General features: G+C 40.2%; 1 pseudogene; it reads left to right on the top strand.

Annotated features, from left to right (window-relative positions):
• LOC108490241 overlaps positions 1-4766 on the top strand; it is a 36605-nt pseudogene extending 31839 nt beyond the window's left edge.
• The last annotated feature ends 819 nt before the right edge of the window (positions 4767-5585 follow it).

Genomic DNA, 5585 nt, shown 5'->3' with positions numbered 1-5585 from the left:
TTAGAAATGCATGTGCAAACATCTTAATGTCAATTGCATTAAAAATGAATTTTTCTGTATAAAACTGTGTATTTTAATAATGAAATGGAGCTCTTTTTTAAAGGTTAAAACCTCATTTGATTTTATGTCTTATAGGGACCTTAAAAGGGGATAAGCATTGCTTAGTATCCCCAGGGAAAGAATTCTCACAACAGATAGAAAATTTGTTAGTATTACTATGTCTCATAATTATTAAAAAAGAAAATGAGAAGGTAAAAGATGTTAAAAAGATATGGGAATGGAGATATTTTCCAAAATAGACAGAAAAAATGAGAAATCCTAAGCAAGTGATGAAGGTCTGTTTAGGTTTGTTATGATATATAAAGAATGAGACAAAATAATATACACATAATCTTAAAATTTCTAAGGTCATAGTTTAGTCAACTAGTTTAAGGAACAAAATATATATCTAGTTAAGGTTTATCTGAGAACATTTCACTTTTTACCCAAGCTTTATCTAACATAGCACATGGTAATTAAAAATACCAGACTAGTGGAACTAACCTTACTGGATGTTTAACGGGCCATACTATACCAATCTGGTCAGGCGGACTTAACAGACAGTTTTTGCCTCTTGCCCTCCAAGATCAACTAAGTTCCAGGGGACTATGGAACATCTCTCAAAATGTTCTGTGACTGTGGTGAGTCACCTGTCCTCTTGTTCAGGGAGGACTTGGAGACCCCACAGATGGACTTGAACCAGTGTCCAGTCTACAAGAGGAGAGTCAACTCAGAGGAAACATTTCCTCCATGCTTCCAAGTGAAGTCAGCCATGGTTGAGCAGGACCTTTGACTTATCTTCACATAGATGGAACTGGTAAAATAAAGGAGCCAGGGACTCCTCCCAAGCTCATGTGAGCCCTGAAGAACAGATCTTCAAATGACCATAAGTATAAAATATAAATTGATTTATTTGGGCCAACTGTATGGTCTTAAACACCCAAAAGGAAAGTAAAACCAAAGAGTAAAGTCATCAGTATATTTCCTTAAGAGTTCAAAGGATTACACTTCTCAGACATTAGGCTTAAGTCCGTATAAAAAGTTATTTAAACAATTATCTCTTATCAATGATTTTGCTCCTAATCAGAAAGTGCTGCTCAGATGTAAGACTTGAAATCTTGGTCTCCAATACTGTAGTGCCCACCTGTAGCTAAGGGAGACAACCAGCTATTGTTCTAAACATGGATAAATGTGTTTCCTCCCCCTATCTAGAAGCCTTTGAGAGGGAACTGACACTGATTCTAACCACTCCAACAGTTATCAAAATAACTGAAAGCAAATCCTGAATCCATCACTCTAGATTCCAGCCTTGGCAGACAAAAGAAAAATGAGGAGGAACCCAACAGAGGGATGCTTTTGGAAGCTCTTGTCAAGAAATTCCAATGGACTCTCATGAACATTTGAAATTTGCCCTGTTCTGACTTTTTTCTAGTTCCCTCTCTGGAACTCATAATGCTAATTACTCTTCCCTTTACTTCTCCTTCACATCCCCTATTCACAATTCAAGGACTTTCTTTTCCCCCTAGAGATAAGAGTTATGTAATTTGGGAGTCTTTTAGATAGACCCACTGAATGGGTACCCCAATTGTTTCACCCTGTGTCCCTGTTCAGCATGGAAGAAACCAGAACAGTCTGCATCCCAATTACCTCTCTGCAAGTTGGGTAAACTCTTCAGAGGGTGGTGTTATAAGAAGAGGAGGTAGGAATTGGCTTTGCAGTTAGTCTAAAAAGACCCCAAAGAAAATTAGCCAGCTTCTTGCCTAAAAGTCAAAATGTCCTTGGGCCTCTTAGCAACATACTCTGTTCCAAAGGCCAAAAATTCAGAGGGGGAAATGTTAGAGTAGCAAAAAGCCCCATTAAAAAAAAGAAGAAGAAGAAAGAGTACATGAAGTTATCAGGAAAAAGTGATGGGGAGATATGGGAGGAGTTGGAAGGGAGGGAGTCGGCATGGATTTGATCAAAACACCTTATATGCTTATCTACCTGTATGAAATTATCAATAAATTATTTTTTAAAAATACAAAAAGGTTTATGGACATACTCTATAGCATGCATAAGACCCTGTGTTTAATCCCCCCAGTGCCCCCCCATTTTAAAATGAAACATTCATGGAAGTCTATAATAAACCCCAAATTACTGCAAAGGAATGTTGGAGCTAAGTGCAGGCTGACATCATGTGGGGCCGGTTCCAGAAGGCAGGATGTGAACTAGACTTTGAATCACGCACAGGAATGTAGCAGGTAGAACAAACAGGGAAGAAAGGGCACTCCAGGAAAATTAGTCTAGATCCTGTTAATCCAATGGAACTACATTTATTTCTAGGACATCATGTAAATTCATTTAACACTTGCTTGCTGAGGCAAGGGGAAATCAGTCACACATGTGAAGCATAGAAACTGGGTCCAAATGTCTTTAAGTTACTCCCTTTGAAATTCACAGTTCTCACCTTGAGTGGGGAATTGCCCATCTTAGCTTATTTTATAGTGAAATTGATGAGAGCTGTGAGTCTGGACAGCATGATCTCATTCTCATGCTTTCCAGAATCTACTAGCCTGCTATTCTTGTTGGAGTAGCTTCCTTCCTTTCCAGCACCATGTTCATTAAATCCTTTCAGAAGTTGTCCAGGAGCATCTAACTGCCTATTACAAGGTCTGTAAGGGATGAGTCATGGCTCCACCGCCCACCCAGTAGGCTGAGCCAAAGACTAGGTGTCAGCCATCACTCATTACCCTTGCTTCTCACTACACTGGCCTGGACTAATCAATGAAATTCAGTCAACTCAAGTCTCAGTTCTCTTTTCTGCTCCTTCCCCACCACCACTGCCTTTGTCAGCACCTCGCCATTTCCTCCCTGAACTCTACCCAAATCCATTTCATTTTTATTTTTGTGGTGCTGGGAGTTGGACACAAGGCCTTTTATAGACTAAGCAAGTGCTCTACCACTGAGCTTTACCCCCAAACCCCATGCAGTTTTTTAGGGTTTTGTTTTAGTCTCTTTAAAACCCTTCTCCTGGGAACCTCTCTGACCTTTTGACATACTTTTGTCTTCATCTGAGTCCATGACTCCCAAATACCATAAGATTTTTTTTAAAAGGTCATGTCACAGATTGCTCAAAGCCTCACATGTTGGAAGCTTTCATTCCTTTGTGCTTATAGTTCTCCTACCCAGAATGGCCTTACCCAACTCTGTATGGACACCTTTTCTTCTTCTTCTTTAGATAGAATCTTTTTTGTTTGTTTTGTTGTTAATGATATTTTTTATTTTATTTATTTGTGTCCGTGTGTGTGCGTGTCCGTGCGGACAGTGTCCGTGTGTGTGTGTGTCCAAGTATACACATGCCAGTGTACATGTTGAACTCAGAGGACAACGTTCAAGAGGTTCTCTCTTTCCACCGTGGGTCCAGAGGTTAAATATGGCCTCACACTTGCACAGTAAACACTTTTGCCCACTGAGCCATCTCCTTTGCCCTTTAGATAGACTCTTGTTGTGTAACCCAAGTTGATCACAAATCTGGACAACTGTCCTCTATCCCTGAGGCTACATGGCCTCCTCCGACTTACCCATTAAGACTCAGTTCAAGCAGGACATGGTGATGCATACTTATAATCCTAGGGGAACTCCTAGGGCATTGTAAGTTGCTGTTATCCTAGTACTCAGAAGGCTGGGGTGCATCCAAGGCCAGCCTGGGCAACAGAATAAGACTGTGACTCAAACACTCTCCAATCCCCACCAAAAAGAAAAGAAAATGGTTCTGTTTAAATATCACCTATTCTGTGAACTTCCTCTGACCTCCGTGAGTAAGAGAAGGTGAATTTTTTCCTTTCTACAGATCCTGTAACATCTCAAATAAAATTCTATTTTACCATTTACTATCTAGCTATGATTAATAGTAAAGACGTTGATCTCACCTCTAAGGCACTATGTACTAGCCTTATCTATATCTACTCCCCTTTTGGGTGTTGATTCATTGGTTGGTTTTGAGATAAGATCTCGCTTCCTCCAGACTGGCTTGGAATTCACAGCCTCCTACTTTAGCCTCCTAAGTGTCAGGATTACAAGTGTGCACCAATATGCCTGGTTTATACCCCGTTCTTAATACAGCCTCAGTAAATATCTGTCAAATTACAATGATCCCACCTTGGCTGTGGCTCCATTTTCTGTGGTTTCAGTTATCTGTGGTCAGTTGTGGCTCAAAATATTAAATGGAAAATTCTAGAAATAAGTAATTCATAAGTTTCAAGTAATTTGTATTATAGAATATTGTTATAATGGTTCCCCTTTATTAGTGGTTATTAATCTCTTACTGTGTCCAATTTTGAATTCAGCTTTATTGTAGGTGTATATGTATAGGAGGGCGGTACTGGCATCTCCTTGGCACTGTCCTCCCTCCTGTCCTCATTGACCTTTGCTGGCATACAGATACATCAGTTGGCCTCCACTAAGTGGCTCACTGTTCAGGGGACCCTGCTGGCTCCAACCTTTCTGTCCTCTCCCCTGATGCTTTCAGTGATCTGGAGGATCTGGTCTTTGGTAAAGGATTCCAAGCCAAGATCTCCCCAGAGAGTCTCCTCTGCCTGCTGTTTACACTGTGCATCTTGCCTCATTCACTGAGCCTATATCACTACCTGCTTCTACTATATCAACAAGATCTCCTCCACTCTGGCAACAGCTCCAGTCCTTCTTCACACCAGCCGAAAGTCACTGGCAAGGGCAAGAAGAGAAACTAACCCTGAGTATCCAGTTAGGTTGATTCTTTGTTAAAAAAAAAAAAAAAATTAATTAATTAATTAAAATAAAAAGGAAAAAAGGTCTCTACAGTACAGAGCTTAATACTAGTTAACTCATCCCAACATCTTTGAAAGGGGTGAGATGATTTTATTGGTTAAGTAAATTCACAATTTTGTTTGTTTTGTTGTTGATGATGATTAGTTGGTTGATTGGGGTTATTTTGTCTTTTGGTTTGGTTTGATTTAGGGTTTGGGCTGGGGTTTTTTTTGTTTTTTGTTTTTTTAGGTTTGATAGGGAAAGTCTCCCTATGAAGCTGAAGCTAGCCTGGAACTCTCTTCATAGTCCAGGCTGGCTACAAACTTTCAAAGATCCTCCTGCCTCAGCTTCTTCAGTGCTGAGATTCCAGTTCTGTTTCTATATTGTTAGGACATGCCTAACTTTCTAAACAGTTCACTAGACCAGGCGGTTAATGTCAACTCTCCAGGAAAGGAATTTAAAATAGAGTACAAAGAAGTTATTAGCCCAACTTCCCACTGAAACCACGAATCTAAAGGTTTCTTTGGCCAAGGGCCCCTTGGTTATCAGATCACTGGTGGCCTGACTTTCTCAAGCTTTTCTTGACAGTGGGTGATGACCGTGAGGATGACCGTATCTATGCAGACTGATATATCCTGACCAACAAGAAATTCTCCCACAGTAAGCTGTACAAGTAAACCACTCCATGACTCACCTGGTCATGAATGTCCCAGATACTTGGCTCAGAGCACTTGAAGCTTAATGACAGACAAGAGACTACAATACCAAGCATGTTACATGAA

Source organism: Nannospalax galili, unplaced genomic scaffold (assembly GCF_000622305.1).
Source record: "Nannospalax galili isolate Female #2095 unplaced genomic scaffold, S.galili_v1.0 scaffold191, whole genome shotgun sequence".
Lineage (NCBI taxonomy): Eukaryota > Metazoa > Chordata > Mammalia > Rodentia > Spalacidae > Nannospalax > Nannospalax galili.
This window is presented reverse-complemented; position numbering and strand designations above follow the sequence as displayed.